The following is a 14,731-nucleotide window of genomic DNA, read 5'->3' as shown; positions in this document are numbered from 1 at the left end:
CTCTGAACCACTTCTGGAGCACTATAGAGTAACGGTTATCATCAGAACAACTACTAAATATTTGTTTTGTTATACATGTATGTCTTTGTCCCTTCACTTTCAGGTGCAGAAACCGTAAAGTCGAAGCCTCCAAAACCTGGAGTAATGTAGGAGACTGACCTGTCTTTCTACTTTTTGCACTTTTTCACATTTTTTATTTTTTCACTTTCACGTCCCTAGGTAAGGGTGGGCCTTAGCGCGCCCATACCACCAGTCTTTAAATACACCTTTCTAGTCCTGAAGAATTGCCCGGTAAATTTACACCAGTTTCATGGCAAGAAACATGTCGACTGATACCTAGGAAACTACCACTCAACTAAATGTGGACTGCTTCCATACACATTGATTTTAAATACTGTCTTTAGTGATCATAGAATAAAGTTCCGGTTGATACACTACAGACTAATTTTTATTCACTCATCACTCACTAGCTAGCTAGCTTAGTTTTGCACAAAAACACGCCTTAACTCCCACCTACCGGCTCAGCAGTAGACCTGGCGTTGTAGCACACCAAAGAGACATTCGGTCTCTTTGGTGGAGCCCAATGATGAAGCATGTCATCACCAGGTGGTGATTGAGGGCTTTCTTAAAAAAAAAACTAAATCAGGCTGTTTGTTATACTTTCTTTTTTGCTACGTAAATGTGGTCAAAAATAAACCATAGGGCACTCTTTTCTTGTTGACTGATCATAACCGGGGAATAAGAGTGTCACATCGACTCTCCCTACCTCTCTTTTTGTTTAAGAATTCTCAGACAAACCACATATCTAGCGTGGGCACAGGACTTGCTCTGACCAATAGTTTTTCCCCACTCGCAGATTTAGAGGAAATTGACTGACAACTAGTCCCAATGCCGTCTCCCAGGCACGGTACCCCACCCAGATTGTAGAGGGGTTAGCAGTGTGCAAATTTATCAGCTGGAATGTTGCGGGCATTAGAGCAAAAAGGACAGATACAGCTTGGATTGACTTTGTTACCAGTCATGATGTTATAGCCATACAGGAATCATGGGATACCTCAGCCAGCTTTTGGCTGGATGGCTTGTAATAAAGTGTATTTGACTGACTGACTGACTGGCTTCACCTATAGAATTCCTTAGTATGCTGATCCAGCATGCATATTCCAAGCATGAGCACATTTGGTGTGTTTATCAGAGTTTGGAACTCTATTATTACCCGCCTAAAACTGAAAATTTGTACAACAAAAATGGCCTCAATCATATGTAACGAGAAGCTGTTGGACACTCTCAATCGGGTGAAGAGTGGCTCCCCGGATGACCCAGCCCCTATGAGCAAACTCAAACTTGTAGCCCCCACTATATCCCCCCATCTCACAAGGCTAATAAATGCCTCTCTCTCCAGTGGGATAGTCCCCGCCAGCTGGAACAGTGCGATAGTTCGGGCACTCCTAAAGAAACCACACCTAGACCCCTTGGACCCTTCAAACTTCAGACCCATCTCCCTCCTCCCAGGCATCACCAAAGTGGCAGAGAGAATTGTAACCGAACAGCTCTCAACATTCCTAGAGAGTAACAACCTCCTTTGCCACTCACAGACAGGGTTCAGACCTGGACAGGGGACTGACACTGCCCTTCTGGCCGTAACGGAGGAGACCAGGTCCATTCTGGATGCAGAAGGATCGGTGGCAGTGATCCTCCTGGACCTGAGTGCCGCCTTCGACATGGTGGACCACACCATCCTTCTCCACCGTCTCCCAAAAACAGGCATTTTGGAGACCGCCCTGGCATGGTTAAAATCATTCTTGGAACACAGGACCTTCCAAGTGGCCGGCAGCCACGGTCACTCTAATCTCTCCCCCTGAAGTGTGGAGTCCCTCAGGGCTCCTCCCTGAGCCCCACAGTTTTTAATGTTTACATGGCCCCTTTGGACGACATCGCCTCTCCAGTCGGCATAAAGGTGGTCATGTACGCTGACGACACACAACTAGTCGTCTCCATCAACCAGGCTGATCAATCAATGGAGAACTTAGTCTTCTGCTGGCACAATATATCTATATGGATGGGCGATTCCAGGCTCAAACTCAACGGAGAGAAATCCGAAAATCATGCTTCTAGGCGACCCAAACAAACTCCCCAAAACCCGGCATGGCCAGCTGGCATGGGCACCCCCCACCCCCATACCAAAACAAGAAATCAAAAGCCTGGGCTTTTGGCTAGACCAGGACCTCAGCTTATGAGCCCAAGCAAGAAAGACAGCCGGCACTTGCTTTGGGCTCATGCGAGCAGCCCGTAAGATCCTTCCGCTTATTCCCCCCCAGTCAAGGAAAATTCTGATTCAGGGCCTCATCATATCAAGATTAGACTACGGAAACGCCCTATACCTAGGTGCACCCGTAGCTGTCATAAAAAAAACTTCAGCACGCCCAGAACACTGCAGCACGACTACTGACGGGAACGAAATCCAGATGCTCAGCCAAACCCTCCCTCAAGGCACTTCACTGGCTTCCCATCCAAGAACGCATCTCCTTCAAAGCCTTGTGCATCTCCCACAAAATCTTACAAGGCAAGGCAAGGGTCCACCAATACTGAGACCTCTCATCAAGCCACACAAATCAACCCGACAGCTCAGGTCGGACACCCTGTTCCTGGCGAGCGTACCCAGAATAAGGAAAGCTCGCACTTGCGGCCGCCGCTTTTCTTATAACGCTCCCAAGCTCTGGAAAAGCCTCCTCCTCAACATCCGCAAAGAAAACAATCTACTCTCATTCCGCAGACTGCTGAAAACCTGGTTGTTCCCCCAATAATCCATCCCCAGGAGTACTGTCAAGCTGTTACGTTAGCGCTGGGACGCCCGAGGGTAGCTACGCGCTCTAGAAATCCTTAATCAAATCAAATGTGTAGGTTTGTAATAGCCGCATGTTAACTTGGCATAGGATACCATCGTCATAATGCAGGACATAAAAAGCTGCTGAATGAAGAACATAAAGTGTGGTTGATGTCACTCTGAACCCTAACCACTGATGCAACTTACCAGCAATATTAAATTCAAGACACCATAAAACTAACTCTTGGAGACATATCATGCTCAGCACGCACCTACACAAAATATAGAATACCCCTTTCTTGTCACAGAAAGCTCTTTCGTTTTAAAGAGAAGTAGGAAGGAAAAGCTTGTAGATCGTCTGCTCTCAAGCAACATGATTTGCAACAATTCTGGATAACTGAATCGCTTAATGCAACCAGGTTCTATTGAGACTTGCAGGTGCTTAATTTTAAGGACAACAGGTTAAGAAGCAAGAGTCTAAAAAAATAATTGTTACTCACAGTTTGTTAGCTAAGAAAACACTCGTTTTTTTCTCTGCACCAGAATCCTACTAAAGCAATGTGTAAATAAATTAAAATTAAAAAAACTTTGCAACTCACACAATACTGATGTATTGGAGCCAATCATGAGTTCTATTTAGGACGGGAAAAAGTTGCGTTAGGGTCAAAATCTTGATTTACAGAAATAGAACACGGAATGTTCCAAACCCAAATCCCGCATGCGCCTTAAAAAGTCTGCAATCATAAATTGATGGTTAGGCTAGGAACATGGGCGTTTCCAAAGAAGTGGTTATTAGAAATAGGTTAAGACCTGTGGAGTTCAAACCTATGTACCTATATATTCCCAAAGCGTTTTACACCCTGTTTCAACACTTCACCCCAATTGTAAAAATAAAAAAATGCAGCAGTAAAAGTGAAAGAAGTGAATGAAAAAGCACCAGATATTTTCACTAAGCCCAAAAGTGGGATTTCTCCTCATGGAAAAATATCAATGTAGATAAAAGAAAAATACAAATCTAAAATTTATTTTTTTCTAAGTATAACTATAATCCAGGGAATTGTTAGTCAGTAATCAATCTGCTGCGGTAGGGTAAGGTGTTGGACTCAAGGTATACACTTAGGGATTTTAGTTGCCAATAGGCATAAATCAATGTAAATAGTCTAGGATACATCGATTTATGATTTTATTATTTTTGCTTTTCAGGTCCCCCTAGCTGCACGCAATTAGTTTGAGAAGAAACAATATGAAAAGCAATTCTGTATCGGTTCTCAGAAGATTGTATTATTTGGCATTTCCTACACCCCTAACTAGCCTTAGAAACAACTGATCACTTAAAGCGCTTTTACATTGAAATAGGACCGCCAGGTATGTGGATTTTGTTTGAGATCACATTGCAGGGTCTTGTAAATATGTCAAAAGGCAATGATGGACAGCACAAGACAGTTTTACCTTTGACCTTTTTACACTACGTTTATTCAAACACTGAGGCAGTGGAGGATGCAATTATTTTACCAGTAATTACACTTGATATAAAGTACCGATGCCATGATTAGAACCCAGGTCTTCATGGCCCAAAAGTAAGCAACTTAAGCATTGGAAGGTATCTTTACCTGTTAACATCGACCACAAGAAACAACTGCACAAGAAAGATTCAGGAAACAATCTGCAACTATACAGTTCGAAGACGTTTTTTTCACAAATAAGGGAATTCTTTCTTTACCTCCTTTCCAGTGTTCTCCAATACATTCAAAAAATCTGACCAGTAATGAAAGACAGAGGACTGCCAGTTGTTAACTTGGGGAGTGAAACAGAGGATCACCGTTCTGAACCTTTTATGTTGAAAGGTACCACAGCCTTCACACTCCCAGGTACTCATGTCCTAGTAATGAAGGGTTTCAGGCCCCATAAGGTTTCAATCTTAAAGATGAATGATGAAAACCACACTTTAATTGGAACCATCATTCTACAATGTTCATAACAAGACTACACATTTTTTTTAAAAGGAACAATAATAAAAACAAATAAAAAATAATCATATGAAGACGTTATTCTGAAAAATCACAGGACTGAACATTGTATGGCTTGGTGCGTCTATGGCTTTGCATTAATACTTACTTCATTGAGATACTTCTCTTTCTAAACACAAGAGGGAACGATGCTAAAAAGATAAAGTCACGTATTTCGATTTAACGTTCCTGTTGGCCCTCACACACAAAACTAGAACTTCATCTAAAAACTCAAATGGAGAAAGAATGCTACGGGTTGGCAAAGAAAAGGAGCCATATGCCCCTCCCCCCCCCCCTTTCTCTGAAGGTAACCTTAAGCGTTTCTTGCAGCACTTCACATTTGCAGGTCGCGGTCTGGGATGAGAAAAGAATAGATCCAGTAAACGCAATCATTGTGGGTGCGTGGCCAAGCAGCATGGCCGACAGGACATAGGCGCCTTCGGCTCCCGGCGGGCCGACAAAGAAATCCTGTAAAACAGATCCTTTCCAGGCTCATTGTTAGCGTTGACGAGACACAAGAATCTCGAGACAAGAATCTCGCTTACTTTGGGCCCAATCCTGCAGTAATCTCCGAGCTAAAGTCTAGGGGTGAGAGCGGCGAAATCGGACTGGGTGCTGAGGAGGCGGTGCTGGATCTACGAGAGGCCGGGGCCTGAGGCATACTCTCGCCTGAAGAGGGCGGCCTACGATTGCAGCGCCGACGGACGCCGCGGCCCCCGCGCCACAGGCACACCGCTGTGGGAGTGAGGCCCGCTGCCATCCGGGGCCTCGACTTGAGGGAGGTGGCGGGTGCGGCCAACGGACTTTGCGGGGGCGCCCAGAGTGATCGCTGCGCCGGCTGGCACTACACCGGAGGACCTGGCTCGCCCTTCTTGGGCCTCCTGGATCGACCCCCTTGAGCGCGAGCTGTCCGGGGAGGTCCCCGTTGCAGTTAGGGTCCTCCCGTTCAGACTCGTGGGCTGCCCCTGCGGCAGAGCCTGGTGTGGGGCTCAGGCGCTAGCCCGCGTGTGTGGGGGCGGGACCGGCACACTGTGAGGCCGAGATCTGCGGCCTGGACCCGCGGGACGGCGAGGGGCTGCACCTCGGAGGCCCACAGCCATCGGGCTCCGAACCGGGTGAGGTGCTCCCGCAGAGGAGGGGCCCACTGCCATCTAGGGCCCCTCTCACAGAAGATCGGGACGGGCGGCCTATGCGGCCTGAGGCCTGCGGCTTGTACTTGGAGGAGATCTGGGGCGGGAGGTACCCACCGCCATCGGGCCCTCCTGCGTGCACCGCGCTCTGGGGAGGTCGCCAAGCCTGGAGGTGGCTTTGAGCTCTGCGAGGCCGAAATCCTCAGAGACCGGGTTTGGGGTCCAGACAGGTTGCATCCTGAGTGCCCTGGACATTGGGGTGAGTGGATCGCGCCCCTGAGAAGAGTTCGCTGCAGACTGAGACCTGGGAGCGAATGAGAGTGCCGGTCGCCCTGCCTGGCTAGGCGGGGGAGCCAGAGGTGGGGATCGTGCCCACTGGTGCCGGTGCCTGAAATGCAGCTTGTATTGCTGGCCCCTGCGAGATTGCCCCTGGGAGTTGTGGTCTGATGCAGGAGGGCCACGCTGCTGTTGGGGCCCGCCTGCGTGGGCTGGAATCCTGAAGAGAGACTGAGACCTGGTGACACCTGCCCACGAAGGAAGGTGAGGTGGTGTGATGGTGCCGTGGAGGGCGTGGCGATCTCGGCCCTTCTGGAGGACTGACCCGTCCGAGTTGGGCTCCTTTCATTCCCGGAACTGTAGGGGCACTGTGCAGGGTCTGTGACGTCGGGAGCTGCCATGGCGGTGGGTCACTGTGTCCCTTGGAAGGAGCTGCGACAAGTTAGCTGCTTGAGGCTTATTGATATAAGCGCGGGGCCTTTGAGGGTGTCTATTAGAGACTTGCAATGCGTAAGGATAAGATGTCTCGTGCCTCGCAGCCCAATACCATAACGCAGTATACCACTCAGCGGCTCCCCTCGTAGCGGATCACACGCCAGTCGGGGCAGGACAAGGGGGCTGAGGCTCCTGACGAGCCCTCCTGTGCAGAGCTGCTGAAGGCGATCCAGGGATCTCACTCGGCCCTGGAGCGACAGATAGAAACGGTGTCTATTGATGTGAACTTATTGCGGACTGACCTACGAAAGGTGGCAGATAAGGTTTCTGATGCGGAGGGAAACATTGAACAATTGCAAGGAGAGCTGGCGTCCCTCAAAAAGACAGTCTCACTACTTACGGCCGCGACGGGGGCTCTGGAGTGGAGAGCAGAGGATGCGGAAGGGAGGGCGCGCCGCAGTAATATCAGGGTACTTGGTATCCCGGAACGAGCGGAAGCGGGTAATGCGGAGCGCTTTCTGGAGCACTGGATTCGTACGTCACTGTGCCAGTCGGGGTTGTCGGAGGTCTTTGTCATTGAGCAGGCCCATAGGGCGTTGGATCCGCCACCAAGACCGGGGACGCCCCCACGAGCCCTCATTGCCAAGATTCTCAATTATCGAGATAGAGACTGCATCCGGAGGGCGGCGAGGGAGGCTGCAGAACTAACCTATGAGAATGCCAGGGTCTCCATTTATCCGGATTACACCCAACAGGTACAGGAGCAGCAGAAGTCCTTTTTGGCAGTTAAACAGAAGCTTCGGAGATCCACCTACAGTATATGCTGCTCTACCCGGCCAAGCTTAAGTACTGTCGCAGGGGAAGGCGCATTTCTTTGACACCCCGGAAGAAGTCTGGGAGTGGCTGGAGATCAGGGGGGATGCCTTCCCCCCCGGTGAGCGAGGGGGGCCCGCGGCACTTGGGGGACACGACCACCGAGGAGACGCACCAGACAAAGACGCCGCTCAGACAAAGCGGAGCGCGAGGAGAGGCGACGTGTGACTGTGGGGGATGATGGGGCCCTTCGCTTGGAATCATCGGAGACGGGAGATTTGACGGCGTTATCCAAGACTTCCCCACCAGGAGAGGTACTGGTCCCGGACACCCTGCAGACCACTATTGAAGACATATCCCCTACCAGTGTTACGATCCCTGAGATGCGGGGGCCCAGTTGCTGGACTCGACGGCCCGCCTTGAGGGGATAGTCTGGTTTTGTATTGATTGTATGCTGCAAGTGTTGTTGACCTGCTTTGATAGGCCCCCCCTGAGTGGGAGCATGCACTCAGGATAATGCAAGGGGGAGTCTTCCTTTCTTCGTGGGGAGCACAGAGGTAGGGGGGAGGAAGGGGGGTGGGCAGGAGATGGTGTGTTTTCCTCATTACGCAAGACAGTTTGAACCTGTACTAATATTGTGATAGTTGACCTTGCCGAGAGTCGGGTGGGGGGAGGAGTTTTTTCCTTCTTTTTTCCATTTGTGCGAGGATTACCCCTGTTGGGCACATGGGGTGGCTGTGCACGTCCTGGCACCAGCATGGGATGGGCATATTGGCAAGTTTTGTTGTTGCAAATATATTGCTCGTGGGAGGGGGGTGGAGGGGCAGTTGGAAGGGTTTGTTGAAAGGGAATGTTTTAGGCATCACATGTATTACATTTCAGGCACTGGCTGGGACGTACACTATGGACAGAGCATTGTGGTGGGGTAGACTACATTGTCAGACATGGGGTATAAGTTTATTAGCTGGAAAGTGAGGGGGCTGGGCACGTGCACGAAAAGGTATAGGGTTCTTTCTTTTCTTCGTAGACATGGAGTATCAATTGCATGCCTCCAGGAGACCCATCTGGAGGATGAGGGAGCACAGAGGTTGGGGAAAAAGTGGCGGCCCAGCTGTTCCATTCATCCTTTTCTACCTATGCCAAAAGGGGTACTGGTTTGGGTGGCACCTGGGGTCCCGTTTGCTATTCAGTATGTGGAAGCGGACATACACGGTCGATACCTGCTCCTTAGGGCGACACTAGATAGTAGGGAAATTGTCATATTGAACACTTACGCACAGACTACAGATGACCCATCTTCTTTCAGGCCCTTCAGGATGTCCTGGTACATGATCTGGAGGCCCCGGTCCTTTGGTTCGGGAATTTTAATTGTGTTGTTGACCCACTCCTTGATAGGTCTCCGCCCAGAGTGGGCACAAAACCCCATATGACTGCACAGCTTAAGGAGGTCATGGACAACATAGGGGCGGTGGATATATGGCGCCAGAAGAACCCGACGTAGAAAGTGTATACCTGTTTTTCCCCCACCCACAATACATACAGTCGCCTAGATAGGGTATTAGTAGCGAATGCAGAGCCTAATATGTTCATTGAGGTTACTCACCAGGCCAGTTTCCTGTCTGATCACTCTCCGGTCGCCTGCTCGGTGAAGTAGGGAACAACAAACAGTTATTCATCCACGGTCTTGGAGGCTTCCAGTGGATATCTTCCGGGATCAGGCAGGGAGAGCCCACATGGAACCAGCCCTTGGGGACTACGTGGAACTCAATTGGGAGGTGGGAGAAATTTCCCTGGCCACCAAGTGGGAGGCCCTAAAACAGGTGGCGAGGGGGGCCTGCATGGGACTCACTTATGGAGTCCGGAAACAGCTCCTCCAGGATCTCCAGATGACAGAGGAAACGCCCCTACATGCTCAAACCTCGGTGGCCCCTGATGCCCTACAGGGGAAGGAGGAGCATACTGCCTGAACTCAGGTACATGATATCCATGATCTGCTCGATAAATACACACTGGGCCAATATAGGCAGCGACTGAATAGGGAGGGAGACAAGTTGGGACGGCTCTTGGCTTGGATCATTAGGAAGGACCCCCGAGGGTATTGTAGCCCTGCTGGACCTGAACGGGGACATCATCCATTCGGAACGAGATATCTTAGGGGTTCTCCAGTCCCACTTACAACCAGTCTATACCGCAGACCCCGAGAATTCCGTAGCGACTTATCTCCCTTATTTACAGGGATTGTCCCTGTCGACCCTTTCTGAGTCAGCCCGTGAGGACCTGGATGGTGCCCTGACGCTACCAGAGGTACGAGCGGCCCTCGCCCGCCTGCCCCGTGCTAAATCGCCTGGAAGTGATGGGTTTCAACCGGAATTTTATCAGGAGTTTGGGTGTACACTGTCTTGTCTCCTATTACAAGTCTTTTTAGAAGCGTTTGAGAACGGGTCTCGCCCACAGAGTATGTCACGGGGGAAATTTGTATGATCCTCAAACCGGGGGGGGGGGGTGACAAACATGATCCCTCCTCATATCACCCGATCACTATGATCAATACGGACATCAAGATCTTGACCAAGCTATTAGCTACCCGTCTGGCACCTTTTATGGAGCATTTGGTACACCCAGACCAATGTGGGTTTATTCCAGGGCGCAATACCGCTATGAACTTGCGGCGCTTGAATCACTTTAAACATGAAGTACAGGGTAGTGAGGAACAGACTGTTCTGGTTTCCATCGACTTCGCCAAAGCGTTTGATACAGTCGATTGGGGTTATTTGCAGGAGGTTCTAAGGGCAATGGGCCTGGGTCCTAATGTTTGCTGTTGGATTCGTATCCTATATAGCTTCTCTCGGGCCAGGGTTCGCCTGGGCGCCGCAAGATCAGAGGAGTGGCTGTTGGGACGGGGCACACGACAGGGGTGTCCCCTCTCGCCACTGCTTTTTGCACTGGCCATAGAGCCCTTTGCCGTAAGGATTCGCTCCGAGATGTTGCAGTGGGGAATCCAGGTGGGAGACACTTGTAACGTTATATCTCTGTATGCGGACGACGCCCTGTTTTATTTGAAGGCCCGAGGGAGGCACTTCTGATATTATTGCATCATCTGGACCGGTTTGGCGAGGCGTCTGGATTGAGGCTTAACTGCAGCAAGTCCCTGATTTTTCCGCTGTCGGGTCTTGAGTCTGTGCCCCTGGAGGACTTGCCGGAGTTGGGGCTAAGCTGGGAACGGGAGGGCTTTCGTTATTTAGGTATTCAAGTGGCCTCTACAGAGACCCAATTAGTGGCACGCAATATTGCTCGGGTGATTAAGTCCCTGCAGCAATCTGTGTATTTTTGGAACACCCTGCCGTTCTCTGATGGGCCTCCTGGCCCTCGCCAAGATGGTAATGCTGCCCAGGACACTTTATGTCCTTCAAAATACGCTGTCCTCTCTCTTCCCCCGCCCCCCCCCCCCCGAGGATTTTTAGGACCCTGAACACGCAGCTCACATCCCTGCTGTGGGCGGGTCGGCGCAGCAGGGTGGCTCTCCATACTGTTGTGCGCTCCTATGAGGAGGGAGGCCTAGAAGCCCCGCGCTTTGATTTATACTATTATGCGGCGCAGCTGCAACCAGCTGCCAGATGGTTCGCTGATGCCGATGTGTGGGAGACACGGCTGCTGGCCGGTAGAGCAACGGTGCCGGAGTTACAGGTGACATTCATGCAGGGGAAGGGGACAAAGCATACCTTGCCCTACGTTGTAAGGCACACGGCGGATGTTTGGCAACGCTTCATAGAAAGACTCCTACGATCGGCGCCCTCTCATAGGGAACTCCCGATCTGGATATTGGCACCCATGGTAGCGATGGAACAACATATGTTCTTCCGTGAATGGAGGGAGGGGGGCTGTGAGGTCCTGGCTGATTTGTACCCCACAGAGACCTTCCTGACTTATGAACAGGCAGAGGAGACCTGTGGCCTAAGCGGGGGACAGTATGTACATTACCACGGGCTGCGCAACATAATACGATCAGTCTGGCCTCAGTGTCCAGAGGCACCCCCAATGATTCACACCTTACATATTCTTTTGACGTGCGGCAGGGGACGCTGGTTGATCTCCGTGCAATACACAGCCATGAGATGTGATTCTGTTCCGCCGGTCCCTCCGGCCTGGTAGACTGATTTGGGTTCGCCGTTGGACCAGGGGCAGCGTAAGCGCATAGGAGCTTTGACGCGTCAGGTATCATGTAATGCACGCTTTAAACTAATTCATTTTAATTTCCCGCACCGAACCTCCCTCACTCCGATTTGGTTGAGTCGTTATTCGGAGAGCAGAGGGTACAGTTGCCCCAGATGTAGCACAAAGGGGGCAGACTTTCTACACTTAGCCTGGGACTGCCCCTTAATTAGGCGCTTTTGGGCAAGCGTTGTAGATTACATAACCACTACACATAACCAATGAGATTCTATCAATGTGGGGAGTGAATATTTTTTAGTTTTTGTTGGCTATAAAGACCTGGTATTGGGGAAGTGGGGAAAGCTCTCTTTGCGGGTGGCAAAAGGAGAGCACTATGTGCTTTTAAAATACCCCTCACACACAATGAATCCCATAGTGTCATGCTTCATCATAGGGGTTTTCCCGTCCCTCAGCGAGGCGGGGCGTGCTACGACCTACGAACTACGCAGGAGCACTTTGTATAGTGACGATAGGCTATGTGTGGTGTGAGGATAGTGATAAGTGATAGGGGGTAGGGACCTAGTTAAGTGTAGTAGTGAAAAAATTGAAAATTAAAAATTCCCTGGCTAGTAGAAAAAAACAATTTATTAACTTCTCTGGCTGGGAACAGTAAAAAGGGGTAATGAAAGTAGAACGGAGTATGTTATTTACTTGGTCGACATGACATGTTTCGTAAGCAGACCCCTCCTGCTTACTCCTCAGGACCTCTAATGGTCCCTACTGACAATACTCAATTGTAAATAAATGTAGTATGCCTAAAGTCCTAAACTTGGTAGCAAAAATAAGCTACTAAGTTGTGCTTCTGGGCTTGAGTGGGCCCTTGGTGAAGCGTGAGGAAAAAAGGTTGACCTATTGTGGTCCCTGTAAAGAGAAAAAAAGGGGGGGGGAATGCACATGTTGTAAAAAAACAGATAAGGAAGAATGTTTCCATATTGAACACGGCCTGCTTATTTGCGTGGGTCACATTGTGGCATGGTATCTATGCGGAGCTTATTTCTGCTACCAAGTTTAGGACTTTAGGCATCTTCACGAGGAACCGCTATTGTAATCGTGTAGGGACGAAACGATGGGTCCCGTTTTGGTCAGCGTGATGGCTGGATCAATCAAAGCCTTTAGAACTTTGGGCACATCACCCGTACTATCCAGTAGTAAAGTGCCTGTAAAGCCCTTTTAAATATGATCAAATTGGCATACTCCCAACTGGTATTTTTAATGTGCCTTGATGTTCCTTCATATGGTACAAAATTTACCCAGGGCCTGAAAGTTAAATGCTACTAGTGGACTCCACCACCTATTGTGCTATTCTCTACAGTGGTAATGCAAACATGGCTTCAGACCTACCCTGTGTAGCCAGACAGTAGCAGTGTTAAAACTGGAATTCAACCTGTCAAAACAAAACGTTTGACAAGTGAAAACCACCTTTTTAAATATTAATAAATCACCCCTATGTAGGCCTTGAAGCCCACAAGACAGGGGGCATGGTATTTAAAAGTAGGACATGTAAAAATGAAATGTTAACATCTTCTTACAGCGACTATCATCCAAAAACTATTTCTCACAATGGCAGGTTTAGCTCTTCTAAGTACAAAACTGGATAATGAAAATCCTAATACTGAATCTCAGGAATAGGTCTAGCTAGAAAAATAGGGTATGAAAAATTACATTCAATGGTGATGTCAGATTTTTAATAAAGATTAAGGAAAAGTAAGTTTTAGAAAATTACCCTATACCTGCCTGATGTGTTAGAAAGCCATTTAGCATAATGCTCTGCCAACTCTCAGTCAGTAATTATCCGGAACTATGTGTGAAATGCAACCCAGGGGCAAACAATAAGCTGATCTGAATGAGCAGAGAGGATGCCTTCTAACCACACAGAATATGCAGGGTGGGGACTGTGAGCATTTTATTTTACGCTACAGTGTTCTATTTTGCTCAGAAAGTCTGCTGCCTTTACACAGAACACCTGTGGCACAAATGCACAAATGAAAGAGTAGAGAACAGGATGCCAAGACAATTCTTGTGTATCCACCGTCTAGTTGCTGAAGAAGTCTGCCTATGTCCTACAAGGCTTCTGTCTCAAGGTTTATTGTAGGTGGAGCAGCTGCCTCAAACTGGATTTTAATGTTAGATGAGGCAGGACACTTGGATTACCTGAATACATTCCCCACACACTCCCAATCCCCACTGCCCAAGGCGTTTAAAGTGGCGGAAGATTTCTGTCATCTTGAAAATGTCCAAAGTGGGTATGGTTGGCCTGAGAACATTTACCCCATTGGTTAGGGCATGTCCAGGAGTCAATCCAACCCACTAGCTAGTGTGAAGTAAAAATGTGGCAACTCCAGGTACCCACTTCAGAATACTGCTAAACCGGAGGAAGAACGTAAGAGGACTGGACCTACTGTCTGTGACCTGAGAGAAGATCTGAACAACTGGATCTGCTCTCTCGTGTACCCAGGGCAAAGACAAAAACTCTAGGATCAAAAGGCTGATTACCTATTCAAGCTACAGGCATACAACAAGCTACAAGAAGCCTTTCCTGCAGCTGTCCAGTTGCAACTGGGGCTAGTCTGGACCCTGCTGTTTGCCTCTGACTACACTCTGTGAGACTAAGTGCCTCCCCTTTAGAAGTGTACTTCTGATGTGGACTGAAGCTTAAAGGACCAAGTCAGAAGTTAACATCTTTGGTCAGGATGAACCTGGTTGGTACAGCAGACCCGCGACCAGCTTGAATTTGAAGGAGACAAGCAAATCCTTTTATGGGTGTAAAGTGCCACCCTCACATACAGCTCACCAAGATTCCATAGAATCGTTTGTGCCTCCCCTCAAAACCACAGCAAGGAGCTGCAAACTGTGAACTAACCCAAAAGAAGCACATAGTTAGTTCCTCTCTAGTGGTTTACAAACTATGTAACACAGCTGGCAAAGGGAAAATGGAAGCTCATTTGTCTAGCCTGGGTAACAACCCCAAACACCTTGGTACATCCCCATGGCTTTTTGCATTAAAGAATAGGCCTTGTAGTATTTTTTACTACCAAACTGCA

At 49.0% G+C, this 14,731-nt stretch overlaps 1 protein-coding gene across 3 annotated transcripts in view; it reads right to left on the bottom strand.

Moving 5' to 3' along the window:
• Positions 1-14,731, bottom strand: part of SH2B3 (SH2B adaptor protein 3) — a 657,750-nt gene that overhangs the window by 525,830 nt on the left and 117,189 nt on the right. The window lies entirely within an intron of this gene.

The sequence above is a fragment of the Lissotriton vulgaris genome, chromosome 11 (genome assembly GCF_964263255.1).
Source record: "Lissotriton vulgaris chromosome 11, aLisVul1.2, whole genome shotgun sequence".
Taxonomy (NCBI): domain Eukaryota; kingdom Metazoa; phylum Chordata; class Amphibia; order Caudata; family Salamandridae; genus Lissotriton; species Lissotriton vulgaris.
The sequence above is the reverse complement of the archived record's forward strand: the minus strand, read 5'-3'. Positions and strand labels throughout refer to the sequence as shown.